This window comes from Heptranchias perlo, chromosome 8 (genome assembly GCF_035084215.1).
Source record: "Heptranchias perlo isolate sHepPer1 chromosome 8, sHepPer1.hap1, whole genome shotgun sequence".
Lineage (NCBI taxonomy): Eukaryota > Metazoa > Chordata > Chondrichthyes > Hexanchiformes > Hexanchidae > Heptranchias > Heptranchias perlo.
This window is the reverse complement of record NC_090332.1, coordinates 82315293-82342184: the sequence shown is the minus strand read 5'-3', so window position 1 is coordinate 82342184 and position 26892 is coordinate 82315293.

Genomic DNA, 26892 nt, shown 5'->3' with positions numbered 1-26892 from the left:
ATGTAAAACAATGATAACGTTTTCGTCTGGGCATTGCTCTTAAATTCATGGAAATAAAATGAACCTTGTTAATTTTTTTTAACATGTGCAAAAAAAAAAATTGCTGCCATAGTGCTCACATGGTTAATGTACCACATTAAGCACATTTTCAAATTATAGGTTGTCAGTTTCTGGTAGTTTGTCTTGCATATTTTAAGTCGACTCAGAGGATTAGACACATGTGTTTTTTGTAAATCTAAAACAGAGTAAAACAGACGCAGTACTGAAAAGAATTCACAACCACAAAAACCATTAACAAACTGAAGGTTTTTTTGAATAAAAAATCTGATTTTTACTTTGTTGCTTTTAGTAACATTTACAATATCCATTTGGAATAAATCTAAAACGTTCAAGCTGAAAGCATACAGAGATATATGACGAACCTCATTCAGAGAGAGTTGAAAACTTTATGGATCCTTAAATAAATTTCACCTGTCTGCAGAGGGAAAATATCATTCATCTCATTTACTGTATTTATCTGAACCTTGTACGTAACTCTTTCTCTTTTCTGTTTGAAGCTAAAGGTCGGCAGTGATCGTGTCTCTTTTTTAAAAGTTTAATATGTAAATTTGAATTTGTTTTCCAGAAATCTTACTTTTTTATGCCACTGCTCTTGAATTATTGTGAAGGTATTCTCATGTTTTTTTGACTTGCACTAGAACGGTTTAATAAAGTAGGTTGTTCCTTGATGATCATAATGTTAAGACTATGCAGACATTTGTAGGGTTGATTCCATGGTTCAGCGTTCCCAGTGGAGAGACATCTTGGGAATTCAGGGATACACAGCCCATGTTTCTGTCCATTTGTTTCAATGGGCTGAAAATCCGAGCTACACTCCTGAGATTTTCCAAGAATGGCAGCAGAGGTGAGGGACTTCGGGTATATGGAGAGACTGGGGGGCTGAGGTTGTTCTTCCTGGAACAGCGAAGCTTACGGTGGGAATTGATGGAGGTGTTCGGGATCGTGATCGGTTTTGATAGAGAAAATAGGGAGAAGCTGTTTCCAGTGGCGGGGGAGTCAGTAACCAAGGGACACAGATTTAGGGTGATCGGCAAAAGAGCCAGAGGTGACAAGAGGAAACTTTTCTTTTTAACGCAGCGAGCTGTAATGATCTGGAATGCACTGCATGAAAGGGTGGTGGGAGCAGATTCAATAGTAATTTTCAATAGGGAATGAGATAAATACTTGAAAGGGAATCAATTTACAGCGCTATGGGGAAGGAGCAGGGGAATGGGACTGATTGGATAGCTCTTTCAAGGAGCCAGCACAGGAACGATGGGCTGAAAGGCCTCCTCCAGTGCTGTACCTACTATGATACTATGATAAGATGGCCTCCATGCGAGCACCACTCCACCACTGAGAACGCTGAATTATGGAATCACACCTTATGACCCGAGATGTTACTGCTGCTGACATTAGTGGATGAGTGCTTAACTTGTCCATACGACATTCCTCTGTCTGCCAATTTTAATGCAGGTGTTAACCTGTTTATTTTAAATGGGTTAACCACTCAATTAAAATAAGAGGCCAAAGGAATGTTATCTAAATGTTCGCTTGCTAATATAACCTACAGCTGGGCTCAGTGGGTAGCACTCTCACCCCTGCGTCAGCAGGTTGTGGGTTCAAATCCCACTCCAGAGACTCGAGCACAAAATCTAGGCTTATACGTCAGTGCTGCACTGTCGGGGGTGCTGTCTTTGAGATGAGACCTTAAACCGAGGCCCCACATGCCCTCTCAGGTGGACATGAAAGATCCCACAGCATTCTTTCGAAGAAGAGCAGGGGAGTTCTGCCAGTGTCTTGGCCAATATTTATCCCTCAACCAACGTCACTGCTGTGGGATCTTGCTGTGCACAAATTGGCTGCCGCATTTCCTACATTACAATAGTGATTACACTTCAAAAGTGCTTCATTGGCTGTAGAGCGCTTTGGGATGTCCTGAGGTCGTGAAAGGTGCTATATAAATGCAAGTCTTTCTTTTCATTTCTTTTAACAGTACTTTCCAGGCATATGGAATTTCAGGTTTGATCAGCACTTATCTTTGCAAGAGAAAATAACTGTGCTCTTAAATGGGGCACAAATAGCAGCAACTGGACAAAACAGTCAGGAGTGGGATTTAGCATCCATGTCCTTGGTTTATTAAGCAGCCACCGCAGACATTTTAAAACTTCTCAAATAGGTACCTTGAACAATGTAATAACTTTTGGCTAAAATAGCATATCATTGTTTTATCAGTCGAAGTAGAAATTATTTTTTTAGAATCGTAGGGTCCCAGTAGTTTTAAATCTTGCATTTATTTCCCCATGAGTGTCTGTGCTCTGTGTATGTACAAGGCCAGAGCGCAGTTGGTCATGGCAATGGTCTGAAGTTAGATTCACAAACATGCTTCACCTAGGCTGTATTATGACACACCTTGACTGTCATAAGGAGGTACATGCCATAGATCTTGTTAACTAAGTTGTTGGCTTTATAATACTAAATTTAGTTTGTGTAACACAGAATTGTATAGCACGAAGATGTCATTCAGACTTCTGAGCCAGCACCAGTTCTCTGAGAGAGACATCCATTTAGTCCCATTCTCCTGCTCTTTCTCCATATATCTTTTAAAACATTTCTTTTTCAAATATTTATCCACTTAACCTCTTAAAAGCTATTATGGACTCTGTTTCCACCATTGCTTCTGGTAGGACATTCCATGTCCTAATAACCCTCTGCATAAAAAATTCTCTTAACCTTTCTCTTCATTCTTTTAGTGATGATCTTAAATTTATGCCCCCCTAATTGCTACCTTACTGACCAATGGAAATGGTTTTTCCCCACTTACCTTCTCAAAATCTTCATCGTTTTTAACACCTTAAATGAGACCTCTTAAGCTTTTTTGTTCTAATTGAAAGAGCCACCGTTTCTCTAGGCTCTCCTCATAACTAAAGCCTTTCTGTCCTGGTATTATCTTAACGAATCTCTTCTGCACCTTTCCATAGTTCTTGACATCTTTCCTAAAACTGGACATAATATTCTGACCGTAGCCTGACCAATGATTTGTGTGGGTTTAGTGTTACCTCTTTGCTTTTGTTCTCTACAACCCTGTTTATAAAACCTAGGATCTCGTCTGTGTTTTATAAACGTTATCAACTCGTCCTTCCACTTTTAAAGATTTCTGTATCTGAATTCCCTAAGCCTCACTGCTGTATCCCTTTTAATGTTTTAGTGTATATGGTATATGTGGAACAGCTTACTGACACTCACTGTCAAGGTTCACACATAAATAGGAACACTTGGGCAATCTACAGTAGAGGAACAGTTTCCTGTGGAACGATGCCCCAGCAAGGAATCAATGCTTTCAGGAAAGGAGGAAGGGAAAGATAATCAGCAGACAAAATTGGTGAAAATAAGAACCAAGGGGTTCATTGTTCAAAAGTATTGATTGTGGCTGCTGCTTTATTAGAATCCTCTGCTATTTTAAAATTCTCATCCTTGTTTTCAAATCCCTCCATGGCCTCGCCCCTCCCTATCTTGTAACCTCCTCCAGCTCTACAGCCCTCCGAGATCTCTGTGCTCCACCAATTCTGGCCTCTCGCGTATCCCCGATTTTCATCACTCCACCATTGGCGGCCGTGCCTTCAGCTGACTAGGCCCTAAAGCTCTAGACTTCCCTCCCTAAACCTCTCCACTTCTTTTTCCTCCTTTAAGATGCTCCTTAAAACCTACATCTTTGACCAAGCTTATGGTCATGTGTCCTAATATCTCCTTATGTGGCTCGGTGTCAAATTTTATTTGATAACGCACCTATGAAGTGCCTTGGACATTTTACTATGTTAAAGGCGCTATATAAATGCAAGTTACTGTTCTTGTTGCTATTCTGTAAGAGATAATTGAGAAATATATGAGGCTGCAAAGCATTGTTTTTTTGTGACAATGTGGAACCTTGAAAGTACTGAGTGAACCTGTATTTGGAGTTAGAGGAACTTTGCAGGAGCCAGCATCTCTCAGAGTGTGTAAACTTGTAAAGAAGAAAATTTATATTGTTGATTATGTACAACATAAGCAAGATAAATGCATTGCTTGCTAATTTTCACACCAACAGAGCAGCAAACAAAATCGACAAGCTATCTTATTCCTACATTTTCTTGATGGAATATCTATCTTCATGGATAGGCTAACAGAGTACCTATATTTATTGTGTCACGAGAACTAGGGGGTAGATTTTAACACTGCCGGCTGAAACCGGGCGGGTGAGCAGTTTAAATAGATACTTAGCCGTTCTGAACTTGACCCTTTCCCGCCGACTCCGATATTAACCTGCTGGGTTCTGCAGGCGGATGTGGCACTCGCCTAAAGCAGGCAGGAGTCTCATGGATTTATGCAAATCGGGGACCTTATGACGTCAACTGGACCCCGATGGCATTTTAACCAGGGCCTGAGCGGGGAAGCTGCCGCAGCTTTCCTGTCGGCTGAAGCAGGTTGGCAGATGGTGGGAAGGATGACAAGACATTAGCCCCAATTTTAACCTAACCCGACCAGAGGTAACGGGGCTGTTTCTGGCAGGATGCCCATTTATTAACCCAGCCGAATTTATGCTCCGCTGAAGTCAACGGACGTCCCATCCAAAAGAGTCCCCATCACGCCCAGCAGGTTAGGTTAAAATCAGAGCAGTCTCAGCACACTTTAGAGATTGGCGTTAGTGTTTCAAAAATCAAACTCGGTTTTATTTCAGTCCCGGCACATTGCATTCATTTTCAAGTAAACGCCAAGTTCGCCGACTTCAATATCAGGAGACTTAAGTGATTCTGAGCCCTGGCATTCCTAAGAGTTGGATCACTTCTCAGATTGAGCAGTGGAACTGACTGAGACACTTTAACAAATCTCCTTTCAAACCATCTGTACAGGTGGTTTGAAATGTATTGGGTAAAACAAGTTGCTGAACATCTGATTTTCACTATTCCCTATGGATCACATTTCTTAACAGGTAGACCAAAGTCCCTGAGGGGTCATTTTAACCTAACCCGCCAGGCGGGTTGGGGTCGGGCTCCGTCTCCACGGTGCGTAAAATCGAGCGGGCCGTAAAACTCGTGTCGGACCTGAATCTGTCCCATTCCCACTGAGCGATTTAGGTTAAAGTTATCCCCATTGATTCACCTGAGATTTAAAAGGCGAAAGACAAGAGGGGGATTTCCTCTGTGTACCAAAATCTTAAAATATGTTTATAAAGAATATATTTACAATTTTATTATACCTAGCGTACAGACAAAACCTTTCCCCAAAAGAGCATCTTATTTCACTCTAATCATTTGGCTCCCAGGTACTTGAGGGTGGGATAAGCATCATTACACAGAGATTCTAAGGGAGATGCCCATTTCTAAAGGGAGAGAGGTTTGGAAAATGTTTTGGTTGCACTTGGTATGTTTCTAACCTTTATAGACATCTGTTTTTTAAAAAAAAAATGTTATTAAATAACTTTGGTACGAGAGTAGGAATAAAAACATGCCACAAACACCGCAATGTAAAACATTATTTAAGCAGACGAAAGAGCAGTGTATTGATGCAATTTGCTCTTTATTCTCTCTTAACTCTCATTAAAATTTCTGCATTAACTACCATCTGTGGTGGTGTGGTAAATATCTAATTTAGGTTACCAATCTGGTAATCTACAATCACACCAGGATAAGGCTACATTACTGTGTACATAGCGTCATATCCTTGATTGTATGCAACTTTCATACCTCTGTGTATTGTCATATTTTAAACACATTCTCTCCTTTGCAGCTACAGTTATAATTAGCTAGATCCTAATTATACAGTTGCATCGTCCACTCATTCCCTGAAAACTTACACCAAGACAATGGCATAAGTACAGCGTAATGCAGATTTGACGCAAAAGATCGAAGAAACTTGGGCACAGCGTCAAAATGGGTGTAAGTCATTTACTCCCGAATTTCCTTCATCTTTTGCACTGAAAAATCAGCATTATGCCCCACTTACACCGTTTATGAAACTTTTCAGGAAATTCCAGGCTGTTGATCAATCGTGATCTGTCACTATGCCTGAAGATTCTTTTAAAAGTTCTGTAATTGATTCATTTTGTTTAGAAAATACAAGTTAAGACATATCCTGTTGGTCTGTCTATTTCAACAATACTGCTTGCAAATATTCAACATTATAAAATGTACACTTATACCTGTACATGTTATGTGATTGGTTCAATCAGCCATATTATCATTCTTATTCTGGATTTTTAGTGCAATTCAATTCAAACTGACCCTCATCTATCAATTTAAAGTTCATTCTGTGCTGATAAATTTGACAAGTAGAATTCACAGTGTAGAAGAAAAATGTTGCAGCAAATGGGAATTCATATTGCTTCATGCCATTTTACCATTTATAAATCATTTTAAAAAATGACAGGCCTCAGTAGCACCATCATCATCTCCTCCATTTAAAGCCCATCTGAGCTTCACTGTCCTCACATAATACCACCTTATTTCCAACCTTTCCTTTTCCCTTCAAGATTCTTGAATTCACTTCACACCCACCTTTCTCATCATTCCCTCTCTAATCCCATTTCCAGCCAGCCCACAGAGCCAAGACTGTTCTGGTTCTAAACACTAATGGCTGTTTATAAACTGGGTAGCCCAGTGGTGAATGATAGACTACTACAGCCTGATTTTACATTACTTCCCAGCCTTTGAATCACAGAGTTCCACACAACACACACCACACCCTAGATCAGCTCTCTTATAAATGGATACAAGAGAGTTCCCAATTGATACACACCACCTGAATACAATTACCACTAATTGATCACATGAATACAGTTAACAATGGCATCCTGTGCAACTGTGACCAGAAATCACTATTCCCCCTTTGCCCTTCTCGTGTTCTCTGCCATCATCAGCACTGTTGACCACTCTGTTCACTTCTGCTGCTTCTCTTCCCCACCATTCATATCCACATGCTACTCGTTGGTGGCATTATCCGTAAGCATGTGTGTTGATGACACCCAATTGGACCTCTTTGTCACCACTGCTGTTTCTAGGGCTGCTGCTGTACTATCCGAGGCCCCTGTTCAACATTAAATCCTGAATGAGCCATAACTTCTCGTAGTTCGATATCAACTAAACTGAAGACCTCCTGTTCAGTTCTCACTAGCAGATACATGTCTCTAGTGCCAGCTCCATCAACCTCCCTGGCTGCTTGCTCAGGTTCAGTCTAGTGGTGCACAAGCTCAGTGTTTCACTTAGCTCAAGCAGAGTTTTCCACCTCACATCCAATCTGTTGACAAAACCACCTTCTTCCACCTTTGGCCCATTGCTGCCTTACATCCTTATCTTAACCCCCGAATGCTAAAACCTCATCCTGAATCTTTGTCACCTCGAGAACTGATTACCTCAAGAATCGATTTCTTAAATCCTGTCTGGCTTCCTCCCTGCACATACTTCAGCTAATGCAGCAGTCTACAGTATAGGTACTCTCCAAAACAAACTCCCACACACCTCTCATCCCATTCTCATCCAGTTTCACTGGTACCCTATGACCCAACAGATCAACTTCAAGAACCTTGCCTTCATTTTCAAATCTATCCACAGCCTCATCCTATCCTTCCCTTCTCCAGCCACACAGCACAGCCCACCTCCTCCATTCCTTTAACTCCAAACTTCTACTTCTCCTAGCTTATCCTTTCAGCTATTATGCCCTTGAATTCTACTCTCTTATAAAACCATGTGTCCTTTTTAACTTCTCTTTCGCTGCCTTCAAAAGCCTATCTGTTCGACAGTGCCTTTGCTACTGCCTAAGTCCCTTACTTCCTGTTCAATATACACCTCTCCCCCTTGCAAGTTACTATTCTTGTGAGGCCTAACCAACCTTTCTAATATTCCCTACAGTATCTCCCTACTGGAAAATACACAAAATACAAACCACAAGCTCCCAGGTATATTCAAAAGCCTAGTCTCTGCTAGTCAGATTCTCATCACATGTTGTTAAAATGATACAATGCCTATAAACTATGTCTTCTACCAATAAAAAGATATCACATTAAAAGTTTTTCTTAAAGAAAGAAATGTGAAGGCCAGGTGCACCTAAAAATGAGGTACCAACCTGATGAAGCTACAACACAGGACTACATGCACGCTAAACAGCAGAAGCAACATGCTATGGATAGAGCTAAGCGATTCCACAACCAACAGATCAGATCAAAGCTCTGCAGTCCTGCCACATCCAGTCGTGAATAGTGGTAGACAATTAAACAACTAACGGGAGGAGGAGGCTCCATGAACATTCCCATCCTCAATGATGGCAGAGTCCAGCACGTGAGTGCAAAAGACAAGGCTGAAGCTTTTGCAACCATCTTCAGCCCGAACTGCCGAGTGGATGATCCATCTCGGCCTCCTCCCGATATCCCCACCATCACAGAAGCCAGTCTTCAGCCAATTCGATTCACTCCACGTGATATCAAGAAACAGCTGAGTGCACTGGATACAGCAAAGGCTATGGGCCCCGACAACATCCTGGCTGTAGTGCTGAAGACTTGTGCTCCAGAACTAGCCGTGCCTCTAGCCAAACTGTTCCAGTACAGCTACAACACTGGCATCTATCCAACAATGTGGAAAATTGCCCAGGTATGTCCTGTCCACAAAAAGCAGGACAAATCCAATCCGGCCAATTACCGCCCCATCAGTCTACTCTCAATCATCAGCAAAGTGATGGAAGGTGTCGTCGACAGTGCTATCAAGCGGCACTTACTCACCAATAACCTGCTCACCGATGCTCAGTTTGGGTTCCGCCAGGACCACTTGGCTCCAGACCTCATTACAGCCTTGGTCCAAACATGGACAAAGAGCTGAATTCCAGAGGTGAGGTGAGAGTGACTGCCCTTGACATCAAGGCAGCATTTGACCAAGTGTGGCACCAAGGAGCCCTAGTAAAATTGAAGTCAATGGGAATCGGGGGAAAACTCTCCAGTGGCTGGAGTCATACCTAGCACAAAGGAAGATGGTAGTGGTTGTTGGAGGCCAATCATCTCAGCCCCAGGACATTGCTGCAGGAGTTCCTCAGGGTAGTGTCCTAAGCCAAACCATTTTCAGCTGCTTCATCAATGACCTTCCCTCCATCATAAGGTCAGAAATGGGGATGTTCGCTGATGATTGCAGAGTGTTCAGTTCCATTCGCAACCCCTCAGATAATGAAGCAGTCCGTGCCCGCAAGCAGCAAGACCCGGACAACATCCAGGCTTGGGATGATAAGTGGCAAGTTACATTTGTGCCAGACAACTGCCAGGCAATGACCATCTCCAACAAGAGAGAATCTAACCACCTCCCCTTGACATTCAATGGCATTACCATCGCTGAATCCCCCTCCATCAACATCCTGGGGGTCACCATTGACCAGAAACTTAACTGGACCAGCCACATAAATACTGTAGCTACAAGAGCAGGTCAAAGGCTGGGTATTCTGCGGCGAGTGACTCACCTCCTGACTCCCCAAAGCCTTTCCACCATCTACAAGGCACAAGTCAGGAGTGTGATGGAATACTCTCCACTTGCCTGGATGAGTGCAGCTCCAACAACACTCAAGAAGCTCGACACCATCCAAGATAAAGCAGCCCGCTTGATTGGCACCCCATCCACCACCCCATGGTGGGATTTGAACTCATGACTCTGGATTTTAGTCCAGGCCTCTGGATTACTAGCCCAGTAACATAACCACTATGCTACCGTACCCGTAATATTACTACTATTACACTTAGACTGCTAAACTGTAACAAAGCACTGCCTCTTAACATTAAGAGCTAGTTAAAGAGGAAATATATTCTCCGAGGAGCGGTGCATGACAAAAGTGGTGTTAGCCATGGTGGTGCATAGCAATCCTGTACTGAAGAGATTGTGGCTCATTCTATCTTTAGTGTGGTTGTGCATACCATAGTCCTTGTTATTTAAGTTGTTGCTCTTTCTATACTGACTGAGGTGTGACTCATATCCACAAAAATCTGTGCGTTGTGCTCAGGTTGCAGGCACTGGCAAGGACTCAGGTCTGTAATATAAAGAGAGGCAATATGAGTGCTGTGGTGCCCCGCCCCAAAGATTTAACTATAACCATAAAAGAGTTATTAACTGCTCCTTGAACTGGAATTTAGAAAACAATGTGTTGCACATAAGGCAGGGTCCAATTCTTCCTGTGAAGACAATGAAACCAAATTGCTAAATGCAATAGCTTTTTTAAAGATATGTTCAAACAAAATGCTTCGATTCTATTCATATTATTTGTGACGATAATGGGATCTAGTGTTTCATGGTTGTTGAGGGGAGGGAAAGTATCAGAAATGTCTATCAGCCACCTCAATGCTATTTTGTTCGAAAATCTCAAGTCGATGACTCAGTTAACAAGTGCACTGGTGTAGGACTGAACCATAAATGCCAGAAGGGTCCCAAGTTTGTTCCTGTGTTAGAATCATGGAATCATACAGTACAGAAGTCAGCCATTCGGCCTATCATGCCTGTGCTGGCTCTTTGAAAGAACGCTCCAATTAATCCCACTCCTCCGCTCTTTCCCCATTGCCCTGCAAATTTTTCCTTTTCATGTATCTATCCAATTGTTGTGTTAGCTGGTGTCAGTTGGGGCTGGTTGGGGTGCTTGATTAACTGATCTCAGTTCCCCCTAGGCTATGGAAAGGAAACATCACCCAGGGTTTAAGCTACTAATTGCTCTCCTGGAACCTCCACTGGAAGGTGTGTGTGTAGAGATGTTGGTTAGGCACAGAGTGGGGATCTCAACTGTAATAGCTCCCCCCAACCCCCGAAAGGTAAATAGCCTGTTTACACTCACTGTCTAGGTCACATCTGAAGAATAGAAGCTTGGGGAAGAAATTGAAGGTTAACTAGTGCCCATGGAACTGAACCTCAACACAAGTCAGCGGCCTTAGGAGGGAAAGGGAAAACAATCTCATTATACCAACAACTTGGAGGGATCGAGAGAGCTGATGGAGGCACAGAGAGTGGCTGTGTGCTTATCCAAGGGGGACAGAAGCCTGGGACAGTGCGAGGAGAGCAAGGAGGCATAGTGGTAGTGATGGGTTGGGGTAGAGATTAGGGAGGGTAAAGTATCTGAGAGGGGAGACATAAAAGATCGGATGACTTGGAGACAGGGTAGAAGGGCCTGGGGGGGCTTAGGGAAGGAAAAAAAGGGAGATAGAAGTAATGGGCTTGGGTCCGGAGTGGCAAACCACAATGCACTCGTGAATGGACATGGAGGGAATTCAGATTATGTAGGAATGGCAATGATTAGGGTCAAACAGATGTGAGTAGCTGCCTCGGTGTTAGTAACAGAGGACAGGGAGGACACAATATGAGAGAGTCCAGACTTAAGGACTGATGTCCTGTGGTGAGAAGAAGTTGAATTGTAGATAAGGTGGAGTCAGCTTGGAGCACTGATGAACCAATGTCCAGGTTCACAGACAGTTGTGGAGGGAGTGAATCCAGGAGCTGTCCGAGGGGCAGAGTATCAGTGGGCACACTATTATTATCCAGTAGAAACTAAAGAGCTGAGGAGACGTGGAGAGTTGACCATGAGCCAGCAGAGGTCGATCCAAGGGTCTAGCAGAGTTGTTAGTAACGCACACCAGCCAATCCAGTGTACCAGCAGAGGAGTAAGGAGCAGTGGGAGTGAAGCCCAAAGACTGAGAGCAGTGAAGCCCAGGGGGCCGGGGGGCAGTGAAAGGTAAATCTATTATTAGAGCTGGTGAGGCAGTTGGTCTGAGGAACAGCTGATGAGCACACTTTGCTGTTTGCCATTCTTCAGGTGTAAGTCTGAACAGTGAGTATCAACAAGCTATTCCACTGCAGTAGTATCACAGCCAAGCCCAACCATGTCTTCATCCAACATCCACAAATATGCATCGCATCAACAATTTTTCTATCAGTTGTACAGGAACCAAACATGATCATAAAGGGGTCTTAATGGGAGAAGAGTTACGACCATTAGGAAAACACAATCAACTCAGATCTACTTTAGAATCTCTCATTGCTGAGATCTGTTTGATTTGCTTCATTATGTGATTTTTGCAACTAATGGTGTGCGTTGGGAGCCAACTACATTGTACCAATGTACGACACGGTTTGAGCTCCTACAATCATACTTAAAAGGGAATGTTACTGCTGGACCACATTTTTTAGTTTGTTTTGTTTGCTCAATTGTTGCCGTGTTTCTGCTAAAACAGAACTAAATCTTGTTAGGGACAGACCCATCTGTCCGCTGTCCAGAGAAAGACTGAACAAGTTGCGGCTATTTAAAGTGTATGCGTCCTGTGGGGATCCTCCTGGAGTATATCACAGGAGTATGTCCAGGACATGTTTCAACACTGTGAACTGGTGCATTCAGGACTGTAAAATGCAGCTTCTTTTGGCAATAAATTAGATTACATGGAGTACAACTGGCAATAACCATCTCATGTCAAAGTCGTTATTCTCGAGTAACCTTCTCCTTTAACAAAGTATTTTAAAAAATGCAAATACAGTATAAGCTATTTACTATCAAAGCTCAGTCATTATTAATCATTAAGGAAATGCAGTGGGTTAGACACTGGCCTTTCATTATGTCCCAATCTAGCCCAGACTGATGGGATGAAAGTCTTCTGTGAATTGAGATGCTGGTGAGCATGGGCCCACAGCACAAAACTACCCTTAACTTGACATTAATTGAGAGAGTTGGCCAGGACATATCCCATAGAACCATAGAACCATAGAAAAGATACAGCACAGAAGAGGGCCATTCGGCCTATCGTGTCCGCACCGGCTCGAAGAACAACCAGGTGCCCATTCTAATCCCACCTTCCAGCACCCGGTCCGTAGCCCTGCAGCTTACAGTACTTTAAGTGCAGGTCCAGGTACTTTTTAAAAAGAGTTGAGGGTCCCTGCCTCTACCACCAATTCAGGCAGCGAATTCCATACACCCACCACCCTCTGGGTAAAAAGGTTTTTCCTCATGTCCCCTCTAATCCTTCCGCCAATCAGCTTAAATCTATGTCCTCCAGTTTTTGAACTCTCCGCTAGGGGAAACAGATACTTCCTGTCTACTCTATCTCGTCCCCTCATAATTTTGTACACGTCAATCATGTCTCCCCTCAGCCTCCTCTGCACCAAGGAAAACGACCCCAGCCTATCCAATCTCTCCTTGTAGCTGCAATTTTCAAGCCCTGGCAACATTCTTGTAAATCTTCTCTGCACTCTCTCCAGAGCAATTACATCCTTCCTGTAATGTGGTGACCAGAACTGCAAATACAATGGGATCTTTTACATCCATCTGAGCAGGTAACTGGGGCCTCAGTTGAACATCTCATCCGTAATACGGCATTTCCAACAGTGCAGCACTCCCTCGGTACTATACTGAAGTGTCGACCTAGATTATGTGCTTCAGTCTCGGGTATGAGGCTTGAACCCGAAACCTTCTGACTCGGAGTCAAGAGTACTATCGCTGAGCCAAGGCTGACACTTTATCATTCTCTAATTTTCTCCCACTCTCTTGCGAAGGCAAGGGGTAATGTTACAGTATAGGTCCATAGGTAGCACAGGCTGTCACTATCCCATCCGTATCTTCATGTGTGAACCTGAACAGTGAGTATCTATTGATTCATGTAGGGCATCGGAGCCAAGTCTAACTTTGTCTATGCAAGTTCACCACCATTGCTATCTCGGTTAAGATCAGCTATTTGCTATTTCAATATCCTGACTATTTTCATCCACAAAGTCTCTCCAACCTCTTGGCTCCAGGCCTTTGGTCAGCTCTCCAATTCAAATGGTTTTGCAAGCCACTGTCGCTATTGTGTGGTCAGTGGAATAGCTATAGCTGTTCCTGCCACTAATACGGTATTACTCACATAGATTTAAAACTTTACATGTTGACTGTCCTCCAAATTACTGAGGACCATCACCATGTAGTCTACTCTCTCTGATGCAACCGAGACCGCCTACGTACATTGGAATCTACTGACACTGACGCAACCAAAACCACCTACTCACCCTGATGCAATAGCATCCTTTTTTTAGAAACAAGCCAAGTGAAAAAGTATGTTAAATTATAAGGCATTATTATGTGAAACAATGGATGGTTGGAATGCACTGTGAGTGTCTATGAAGTCGAGATCTTATTGGCTTCAACGTTCTTGCTTTTGGCCCCAAACCAACTCAGCAGCCCCCATGTTTATACACCCTTCCAATAAATCTCCAACCATCCATTTTTCTTCAAGCGAGTTTTCCTTTTAGAACTGATGAGCAGATTGTTGATAAATCATAATTATCGTGTCTTTTATTTGTTCTAAGGTAGTAGAAAACTGTCCCAGCACGGCAACAGAGATCTTGAATTGACTAGAAAATATTTTTGAAAACCATACCATGCATTGTGTAGTCTGCAGGTGTTATAAAATATTTATTTATTTCTAGAAATGCACACATTAGTTACACAGCTGTATGTGCCACAGATTGTGAAAAACTACAAAAGTTAATGTCAATTATCTTGTGAACACAAGGAAGCTGGTCGTATTTTCAAAGAATTCAAAAAGACTATCTGATTATAAGCTTATCCCAAGGCACATTAAAGACAAATAAAATATATGCGCGATTACAAAACAGGTACTTTAGATTAATGCTGTTATTAATACTACCAATACTATTAATACTAAATACTATTGACCCACTGCATTTAAATACTTGAAGGGGAAAGGGCATGGTAATGGGACTGATTGGATAGCTCTTTCAGAGAGCCGGCACAGGCACGATGGGACGAATGGCCTCCTTCTGTGCTGTTTAAGGATTCTATGAGTAGCTGAGAGCAAGTTACATTGCTATAATCTAATCAAGGAATTTAGATGATAAAATCATCAGCATAAAATCAAGGTGAAATTGATTTATAAATGTCATCTGGATTATGATATTAGATTGCAGCTGATCATTTATATCATCTAAATAACATAAGTTTGGAAATTATGCTGCGTTCTAACACATTGAGAGCAGTAGCTCTAGCTAATTTATTTTCTTCCTGGCCAGGGGAAATTGAGGCCAAATGTAGCAAGCCACACTTCTGCTATCATTGGGATCAACTAACTTAGCAAAGACCGGAGATTGAGCCTGAGATCTTTCTGGCGTTAGATCTCAATGCCACACCACACAGTACATTTACCTACCAGGCTATCCGGGAGCTGCATTATCCCCTCGCAGTGTGCTTTTTAAAGGACTGAGCGAACATGTCTTCATTTCACTAATCATAGTGAAATCATGAATGCTTTCTTCATATTTACATTTATAATATTACTATTTGTAATCGTCCCCTCATTTAACACACCTTTCTCAGGGATAAAAAAGCATAATACTGAAGATGCTGGAAATCTGAAATAAAAACAGAAAATGCTGGAAATACTCAGCAGGTCAGGCAGCATTTATAGAAAGAGGAACAGAGTTAACTTTTCAGGTCTATGACCCTTTGCCAGAAATGCTCTAAAATATTCTTCAATCCAGTCATCCATCACAGACTGCGTTGCACCTTCCATCCTGACAAAGGGTCCCATGCTCAGTTTTTCAAGCATTTTCTGTTTTTACACTTTTCTCAGAGTTCACAGACAACAAAGCATTATTTGTCACATGTAGCCCATTTTATTCATTTGTTACAAGTTTCATTTTCACTCAGTAGCATTCTTGCCTCTAAATTAGCAGGTCAGGGGTTCAAACCCCATTCCAGGACTTTCCGCAATGAAATGTTAAACCAAGGCCCCGTCTGCCTTCTCAGGTAGAGGTAAAAGATCCCATGGCACTATTCGAAGAAGAGCAGGGAGTCATCCCAGTGTTCTGGCCAACATTTATCCTTTAACCAACACCTTCAAAGACATATGAACTAATTATTTATTCATTGGTCATTTGTGAGAGCCTTCTATGTGCCAATTGGCTGCTTTGTCTATGTAAGAACAGAAACTACAGTTCAAAAGTAATCCATTGGCTGTGAATTGCTTTGGGGCATTCTTAGGACATGAAGGTGCTATATCAATGCAAGTTTACACAACAGTACCTTTTACTGACATGTGGTCCTAATATGCATGCTGCATAGTGTTGTCTATCATTCCTGCTCCACATTTACTGCTGGCCCATGCCAAACCCATACAGAGTTATACCTTACTATTGCATGCCATGTTGCCCGTATGCAGGGTACACATTTCACGATGCAAATTACAACTGAAACCTTTGGCACACTGATGTCTTACGAGGACCTCACTGTAACAGAATCTAGATGCATGATGCATTGTCAGCTCAACTTTGGGAAATGCAGCAATGCGGCGAAATTGGCCGGCCATGTCATACCTCTGTTGCTATTCAGTGGGAAAGGAGATGAAGGTGCTGGTGGTGTTGACCAATGCATCAGCCACATGATTGAGACATGCGCGGGCAGCACATTGGCTGATACTGCAGATTCTCAGCCTGGAATGAGCCAGAGAGAGAAAGGTCGAGGAGGGCAGTGACCTTTACAACCACTGGCAGTGCCAACCCTATGTTGCAGATTGAGTGTAGCTGTCCTTGCAGTAGATGGTGCAGTTCTGCAAATGCCTCCGTGCTGACCAGAGCCTACGGATCCAATTTCCCTTGGTCATTTGCCAGAAAAGTATGCCAGGGCATGCATTTGGTGGCATGATGACAGGTGCGGGCAGTCCAGCTCGGGTGACCCTCCTTGGCATGCCATCTTTCATCATGTACTGTTTCAACCATGAAATATTCCATTTGGCCACTTTAAAAGCATCCCCCATCATTAATTTTAACTTGGTTTGCCAACTGGCATGGGACTCTGTACTTTGCAGTTACATGCCTTGGCACTCCCTGAGCTGCAATGAAAGTTTGTATTGTAAGAGCCCCTTTTCATATCCCCTCATCTTTTATGCTTTTCCTGTTCTGCTGAACACTTGTAAATGCTTCAATTATAGTCTGTTTTGTGGTAACTTTGAAGACAATATTTGGTTATTTTTATTTCTACACAAATATTCCTTACATGTTCTGAGGCCAAGTAAAACAAACAAAAACCAGCACCAAAAAGCTACTGAAAAAACTGTGAAATAATATATAGAAATCAGACAAAAAAGCTTCTGTCCCTTTGCACGTGGAGGGGGTCGGTTTTCGTACCTGTTCTTGGGTGGGATTGGGGAGGCAGTGCTCTGAAAATCAGAGCGCAGAACTTAAAGTCCGTTCCCACTGCCAATCCGCTCGCTGCCATTTCCATCAGGGACTAAACGCAGGCGCCAGAATAGCTGCCTGAAACAGGCGGAAGCCCTCATTAAAATATGCAAATCGGGGTCCTGCGACGTCAACAAGAACCCGATGCCATTTTCACCCAAATTGGGGTGGTGAATGCTAATTGCTGGACCCGTCCAGAAACAGGCATCTCTGGTGGTATTTAAAGAGGCACTCTCCTGTAAATAGTCAGATAATTGGTACCTATCTGGAGATTTGAAGGAGGTTTACTTTGTTCGTATTCTGGCTGAGATTGTGGGGTTTTTCTTGCATCTTTTGCCATTTGAAGCATTCTTTTAGCACAGTGGGGTACTTGCACTACTGGGAAATGAGACTGATATGTACTATGATACTATGATATTGGCCACCCCTTACTGGCTGCAGGAAGAGGAGGAACAGGAGGAGCAGCGACAGGTGGTGGAGCTTCAGGCAATAACACATGGCCCGAGAAGGAGTCTAGGATGGAAGAGAGCTGCTCACAGACGACCTAATCCTGCTATAGGTATCCATAGGCCCATACTGAGCTACCTGAACCTCAGTGAGGAGCAGTGTAGGATTAGATTGCACTGCTCACGACAGGCAATAGCAGAAATCTGCAAGATGCTGCAGCCTACGACCACAACAATGCATCACCAGTCATTGTTAAGGTCACCGCAGCCCTGAATTTGTATGTATCAGTGTCATTTCAGGCTGCAGCTGGAGAGATGCAACATCAGTCAGGCTGCAGTGCATTATAGAATCATAGAATGATGCAGCATCGAAGGAGGCCATTTGGCCCATCATGTCTGTGCCAGCTCTTTGAAAGAGCTATCCAATTAGTTCCACTCTCCTGCCCTTTCCCCATAGCCCTGCAAATGTTTCCCCTTCGAGTATTTATCCAATTCCCTTTTGAAAGTTATTATTGAATCTGCTTCCACTTTCAGGCAGTGCATTCCAGATCATAACAACTCGCTGTGTAAAAACACCTCTCCTCATCTCGCCTCTGGTTCTTTTGCCAATTATCTTAAATCTGTGTCCTCTGGTTACCGACCCTTCTGCCACTGGAAACAGTTTCTCCTGATTTACTCTATCAAAACCCTTCATGATTTTAAACGCCTCTATTAAATCTCCCCTTAACCTTCTCTGCTCTAAGGAGAACAACCCCAGCTTCTCCAGTCTCTCCACGTAACTGAAGTCCCGCAACCCTAACACTATTCTAGTAAATCTCCCCTGCACCTTCTCTAAGGCCTTGACATCCTTCCTAAAGCTGCTACTGACGCACTGTTTGTCAGGGCTGCTGATTTCATCATGTTCCCCATAGACCTCAGGCGACAACCAGAAAGGGCAATGGGTTTTGCAGCTATTGCAGCCATCCCCACAACTACAAGGTGCCATTGCCTGTACATATGTGGCCCCATCAGGGTTTCTGCTAATGAGCCAGGCACCATCCTGAATATCAAAGGTTTTCACTCTCTTAATGTCCAACTGGTCTGTGGCCACGGTTCATGCAGGTGTGTGCCTGCTTTCCAGCAACCCTCATGAGGCCTGGAGTCCAGCATTACCCCTTTCTTTGACAAGAAGGCTGCTAGGTAACAAGGGATAACCTCTGCAGGCTGAGGACCTTACTCCAAAACCCAAGGATACCAGCAGAGGTCAGATACATCAGTAGTCCCAGCTCATCCAGAGCAGTCATCGAGTAGTCCATGGGGAAGCTGAAACAAAGATTCCGCTGCCTGGATCACTCTGGGGGTTTGCCATAGGGTTGCCAACTCTGGTTGGACGTATTCCTGGAGGTTTCATCACATGACCTGCTGCCTCCAACCTCCCCGCCCAGTCAAACAGCTTTTCTCTCCCCCATCTCCAATATGTTTAGGACTAATAAACGATCAAAGAAAATGAAATGAACACACAAAGCTTTTTTTATGCCTCGATTTTGTTTCTCCTGGGATGCTCACAGCCAGTGCCCAGGAGATTAATCTTTAATTCCTGGAGACTCCAGGACAATCCTGGAGGGTTGGCAACCCTACAGTACAGCTCTAGGAGAGAGTCAAGGATATTGGTGGCGTGCTACTTCCTGCATAAATTTGCCCTGCGACGGGGAGAACTACCGTTGGCGCCAGGTGAAGAGGACCATCTACCAGACATAGAGGAGGGCGCTGATGAGCTGGAGGATGCAGCGGCAATGGGGGGTCTGCAACATCAGCCTGCAGCCAGAGCTGTTTGCCAGCGACCGCCGACCGTCACCTCTTCTAAATTACTCCTCCCCATCCCCGCAATGCCCCGAAAACCATCCGAACCTGTCCATCTACCTTCCAATGGAGAACTTCCATCGCGCTGACCATCATTCAGATAAGTGCCACATGGCTTTGCCGAGTTCGCGGCTACTATAGAACCAGTCTGCAGACAACATCATCAAATGAAAGCGTGTTACAGTTTAATCTTGTTAACAAATGGCAACAGAAATAATAAGCACCCAGGCATCCGCCCACAGTGGCCTCTTGTACCTCACGTCTCTCCGAATCTGCTGTTACCACAAGGTACTCCCACCGTGGCTTCAGCATGGATGGCGGACATTGGTTGAGGGAGTGGCAAGGGAGTAGGTCTGCTGTCATGGTGAGAGAAGGCCCATTGCACCACTGCCACTGCCATGGGGCTGCGGCTCAGCACTCTCGCTGATCGGCTCGAGAGCAGACTGTAGGAGGTGTGTGACACAATTGTAGCAGGTTAATGGCAGCACTATGCAGCACCAGGCTGTGCCTGTATGTGTGATTTTGGGGAAATAGGCCTCCAGCCTGCTCTACTCGGCCTCCAGCCTCGCCATCCCCGATGCTTCTCCTACTGCCTGCCCCAATGATCTCCGAGGCTTCCTCTTCCAACTGAGCCAGGGTTTGCATGGAGGCTGGCCCTCCCACCAGCGTTGGTCCTTCACCCTTGTGTTGCAAGCCAGGTTGTCCCGTGGGAAGAATGGGAGTGAGTTGTAGTGTGTGGTTCTTGTAAAGGGCTGTGCAAACGTGTGAGGTAGCTTAAATACAGTGTGCAAGCTGAGAAAGAGAGGCAGCAAGTTGTGAGCAAGATGGGGAGGTGGTAATGTGCAGGAAAGTGGCTCCAAATGTGAAAGTGAAAGCAGTTACCAAAAGAGTGAAATGCTTTTCGGTTGTTACCAAGTAAAAGCAGAATGCTGTTTGTACCTGTTCTGTGGCAGGTGAGTGTGAGATTAGGATGACAAGGAAGGTTGGTGCAGCGTCCCATTGTGATTGGGAGATAAGCATGTGGAGCAAGAGAGGGAGGTGTTTGGAGTGGGGGGAGGCGGGTTAAATGATGTGGCATGGCCTCATCCTGAGAACAAGAGATAGCAAGCCATCATTCTTATAGTTGCCGTTCAAGTCAGGTCATTCAACTTGCACTGCACCCACGTCCCGGGGATAATGCGTCTGGCGTTGACATTCTCAGCCACCTCGATCCAGGCTGGGCACCCTTCTGACAGTTGTGGGAAAAGAAGATGTATCTGCAGGCCTTCACCTGCTCCACCAGGGCCTCCACCACTGCATCACTGAACCTGGGAGACACCCATCACAGATAGTTCAAAAAACCTCGCCAATGTTTGAAATGCACACCTCACTTTAAGAGGTGCATGCTCGCTTTGAATAGGCATTGGGTCCACTGGAAATCCAGCCCTCCAAAACGGCAAGCTGCCAATCGACACAATTAATATGTGGGCAGTTCGCCTGTGAGATTTAAATGAGGCCCGCCCATCAAAATGATCCGGGCCTCTCGCTCCTGACATCAGGCAGTCTTCCCTGTCATTCTGCCACCGCCCGCCCAATTTGCAAGAAAATTGACCCTGAGGTTTACTTTTTTTACTCACTCCAGATGAGTGAGCAAAATGCACAGTGTGATCCCATCCTAAAAGGACAGGAAATTGCAGTAGGGAGCATTAACATCCATTATGATATTAAAATGAAACTGTTGCACATTTTGCTAGGTAGCAACAATATATAAATTTATTATTCCACATTTGTTTATCTATCTGTATGTCTGTCTGTCTGACTGTCCGTCTCTCTGTCTATCTAACTGTCTGTCTCTCTGTCTATCCATCATTCTATCTATCTATCTGTCTGCCTGTCTGTCTATCAGTCTGAATGTCTGTCTATCGATCTATCTACCTGTCTGTCTGTCTGTCTGTCTATCTATCTATCTGTCTGTCCGTCTATCAGTCTGAATGTCTGTCTATCTATCTATCTATCTATCTATCTATCAGATTTATCATTTCCAGCCCTGGTTTGAGCATCAGATTGTATTACACAGAGTTAATACAATTAAACATCCGATTTTACCTCCAGTGGGATGCAGAAGCATCTGACAACACCCAGAAAGGTACATGATTGCAGAACGCCCTGCAGGGATCTGGATCCTTAGACAATTCAGTTTCAAAGGGACAGATCAAAGCCACAAAACATTCAAAAGATTCCACTTTCCCAATGTCTGAGTCTAATCCAGGCATGACCAGGGAAGTCTCAAAGATTTCTGGGGAGAAAACATTATCAACCCTCCCTGAAACATTCTGTTCCTCCTGGTATCCTCCTTCCCCTGGAGTACTGTCTACCACTGGGGTATTTCCCATGAACCAGAAAGTTTTACAATAAAAACAGACCTATACGAATTCCTGCTAATTTAATATCATGACAGTCAAGTAACGACAAACTAAAACAAAAACAAAAAAAGCCACAAGCAATTTTCCATCTTCACCCACGAGATTAATTTCAAATACTTGTAGCTGTAAATTCCTGTTGAGCTGTAAATTGCTGTTCATTGAATACTTTCAGCCAGACAGTAGACTTTCATATATTCTGGATCCTGTGCAATGAAAGTGCAACAACAGATATTTTCCTAACTTTGCCAAACAGATGAAAAAGTTGAAAGGCAGTTAGACTCCTTCATTTAAAGATTCGAGATTAAAGTACAGTATTTTCAGTCAACTGTGATTCTTCCTCCAAATCAAGTGATACCGAACTAAATGTCACTGTAAAGTTATACTTTCGGAAAGGCGATTTGATAAGTGCTGGAGCAATGGGCTCCTGACCAGAGACTCAGGTCTGAATCCTAGTTTTCATTTGTATTTTATCCTCAGTGTCTCCTAGGGAATAAAACAGATCAAACTCTCTGGGGAGGGATCACCCTATCAAGTACTACCCAAATACAACTGGTAAGTAAGCAGATTAAGCAGTGTGAACGATGACATCTGTGGAGCTTGCCATACAACTGAACTATCTCACCCTCAGTACCAATGGTGTAGTGTACATAGGGAGCTAAGAGATGGGGAATGGGGAAAGTTTCAACAGCAAAGAGTGAATCTATCTATTGATAGCTGCATCTGAATGATATTTAATTCCTATCAATTTAATATATTTTGCATTAATAGGTAAATTCATTTAAAAACATGTGATGTAAAATCAATTTAATAACATAAGTAAGCAAAAGTGTTATGAATTGGCCACTCAAATGTTCCTAGTCGGCAGTGTTGCTAATGCTCAAATAATTGCAAATATGTCAGATGACGGATTGCTCTCGACTATATGCCGTTGCAATATGCTGGCCCGTCCAACATCACTCCCAGGAGAAAATCCTGGAAGAGGCGAGGATGAGTATGGAGCCGGTGGACAGCTCCTGATGAATTTCCAGCTCTGATTCTTTGGAGTTATGCTGGGATAAGCATAACTCAGGCAGAAGATGTACACCATCAACCCTCAAGGCGACAAAAGCACGGATAAGGGTTTCCATGACGGTGAAGTAGGGACACAGGCGGACAATGTTGCAGAGGTGGAAGTCTTGGTGATGGACTTTCAAACTCAGCTCAGGGTCAAACAGGCCACCGATAATTTCCTTGGGCTGATTCAGCCCCATTGAGTGGGCGGGGAGGGGAATTGAACCTGCGGCAAGGGAGAGGATGTTATGGAGAGGGCTGAAAATTATAGTTTCAATCTTCCTGCTTTCAGTTGGAGGAAATTTTCACCCTATTCTCTCATTCAATCATTGGCAACAAAGCATATACTGACGCACTTTACCATGTCACTCTTTCTACTGAAAGCTATATGTGAAGGCTGCTCTGAAAAACATAATTCGAACCTATCTTACTCTTCTCCTTTTCCAGGTGTGTCACCAGACGCAGAACCAGACCTAAGTATCCAGATAGTTCACAGCATGCACCACCATTGACCCTATCATTCGTAAGCATTACCTCAGATATATTCTCCCTGAGGGATTTAGAGAGTGAGCCAGAGGGGCGTGCACTGGGTTCAAAACATAGCACAAGTTAACAGGAGCAGGTGGTGGTGGCAGAGGCTGTCCTGAGGGACAGTTTGTGTCCTACCTTGGCTGAGTACGCTGGTGACCTGGACCTCATAGGATCTGCTTTTGAAAGACAGATGTTTTCTGAGCATCGAGCGCCGATGGAACCATTGGGGACTGTGCCAAGCAATGTGCTGCAGCTGGCGACTCCGGTAGAGGATTCTGCTGGCTGCGTGTACGTTGCAACACAGCAGTCCACTGTGGAGCACGTGGAATATCTACAGTGGGGCCTCCCATGCACAGAAGACCTAAGGACGATCAGTGGTTCTCCCACAGTTGCTCAGATTACTGCCATAGCACCCTGAGGTTCAAGAGTGGACAAGTTTGAGGATCAGTTAGAGAGCGCTGTGAGGCACGATATCGTTGGTGCCATTTGGACTCCTGTCCGATCAGTGGAGATGGTGAGACAGGACCCAACAGCATAAGCATGGCTGAAATGGTCACAGATGATAGGGCTGTCTCTGAGGACTGCATCACATCCAGACGCTCCAATGTGCAGGCATTGGAGTGCCCTCCAATGCCTGCATATGTGGTATAAAGCATATAAGGCCAGGATGCCTACACAGTAGGAGTTGTACGACCTACAGCAAGTCCATCGCAGGACTCAGCTGTCAGGAGGAGAAGGCCAACTCAGTCCTAAAAGGTTTGTATGCACACACAGCAGCTCACCAACTCACGTACTCTTGCCACTAAGGTAGAATCTAGAAGAAGCACAAGGCTAGGGGTTAAAAATATATTAATCACACAATGTCGTCTGTCAGATCTGTGAAAGCAAACTAAGTATCATATACAACATAGATTGACATTAAAAATCTGATTGAATTGAAGCAGTGTGCAGAGAGCGTTCTTAATAAGATTTGCAAGCATATTTCATAAGATGATGTGATTGGGGGTAAATTCAAAACTAATCTATGGAAATATTTTAGTTCAGTGACCGTGTGATAAACCAATGGAACAGACTCCCTTGGGAGACGGTGGAAGCAGATAGTATTGATTCATTCAAATTCATATTAGATGGATTTCTTACAGAAAATAGTATTTTGAGATACAGTATATGAGTAATGACATGTGGTAAGTGTAGCATGCTTGGGAGGAACAGGTGACTTTGGACCTATGGTTCCCAAAATTGATTGATAGTGATTGATTGCTATGACTAGTCACCAATTCCATTATTGTTGTATCATGCAACTACCAAGGTGGTGGAAGGCGAACTAGATGAACCTTAATCTTTTCTCGCCTGGCAATTCCTAGGTGAAATTTGTGATTTTCCTGGAAGATTTAAAGCATTGTGGATGAAGGTGTATTATGGATGGCATGGGAGGATCTAAGCAGCACTGTTAATGTAGTGGCCACATTTGCACATTAAGAGAAGGTGTCCTTTAAGAGAATTGCTCTGGCAGCCGATAGTTGGCTTCTGCTCAATAGTCTCTTCAACCTCCTCCTATTCCTCTTCATGATTCCCTTGACGCGTCCGAAAGCCTTCCTCCTCCAGGGTCTCCATGATGATGCTTCTTTGCAGGGCAAAGTTGTGCAGCAGACAGCAGACACAATAGCAATCCTTGAATTTCTGTATACAGCTCAGACCCTTCGCAACCCTGGGCGTCTATTTTTATGGGCAGCTAGATGACTCATTGATAAGCACATGCCTAAATTACATCATCGGGATTTCATTAAAATATTTGAATAAGTTCTCGCCTACTTCAGGGGGCGCTTCCTATGCCCAAAATGGAGGTAATGCAGAAAATGGGCAGGGATCTGGCATAAGGATTTCTGTTCCATTTCCAGTCAGTAGCAACCATTTTGTGCTCAAGGACTGGGATTTACAAATCAGAAAATCGAGGCTAATGCGTAAAAGAAATGCCACAAATTGATGGATCAATAAGTATAAAAATTCTTGTGCAAATTACAGGCAATGCTAATATCAATAATAGTTCAAATAAAGCTTCTGAAATAGTGTTACTGACTTGCATTGTTTTTGTTACTTAAATTCACTGCGATTACCACAGGAATTAAAATGATTTGAGTAGGAGCTGTGACGATGTCAGCAGCCCAGCTAAATGGGAAGACAAGTTATGACATTATTCACTTAGCAACACGGAATGATCTACTCTCAAATCAAATCAACTTAGCAACACTTGAGCAAGAGATTGCAAGATGTTGATGTAATCGTTGAGGCATTCCACACTTCACGATGCTCCATTTATTTCTCTCCTTTAGATGAGCCAAAGCTTGTCATCAAATATGCGAAACTTTGTCAGCTTCTTCAGCGTCCCTGCAAATTCTTAGGCGAATGAATGGGGTCCCACATTAAAGTAGGGAGTCTTCACTAAGAATAAAGGAAATTGTCAGGACACCAACCCTTTCCACTGACAATCTAATAATAGGTTGCACAATCCCTTTTTCCTAAAAGTCTAATGACGGGGTGTACATTCTTTGTCCTGAAAGTCTAGTTATTGTGTTACTCATCCTTTTTCACGCCAATCTGGTGATGAGGTACACATCTCTTTATCCTAAAAGTTTCATGGTGGAGTACACACCCTTTTTTCCATTAATTAGAAACACAACCCTTTTTCCTAAGAGTCTAGTGATGGGGTACATGACACTTTTTCTTAGTGCTGGGATACCTGACCTTTTCTCTTAATATTGGGATACATGATCTAAGGGTCTAATGATGCGCTGTAAATTCCTTTTTCCTGAGTCTAGTGATGGGGCACACGCCGTATTTTCCGAATAATCTAGTGATGAGGTGCACTTCCCTTTTCCCAGTCTAGTGATGGATAAACATCTCTCTCCCAGACAGTCTAGTGATGGATAAACATCTCTCTCCCAGACAGTCTAGTGATGGATACACATCCCTTTCCCAGACAGTCTAGTGATGGATAAACATCTCTCTCCCAGACAGTCTAGTGATGGATACACATCCCTTTCCCAGACAGTCTAGTGATGGATAAACATCCCTTTCCCAGACAGTCTAGTGATGGATACACATCCCTTTCCCAGACTGTCGAGTGACGGATAAACATCCCTTTCCCAGATTGTCGAGTGATGGATACATATTCCTTTACACTGGCCATGAAGTAACAGGTTCCACATCCCTTTTTCTTGGCCATCTAATAGCTGCAGCTATAATTTTTGTAAACAGTTTTGGTAAACTGAATGATCAACAAGTGCCAGCGCCTGATCCCTGACCCTGTATTAATGGGATCATCAGATCCCTGACCCTGTATTAATGGGAACATCAGATCCCTGCTGATCCCCATTCAAACTCCCTAATGTTATA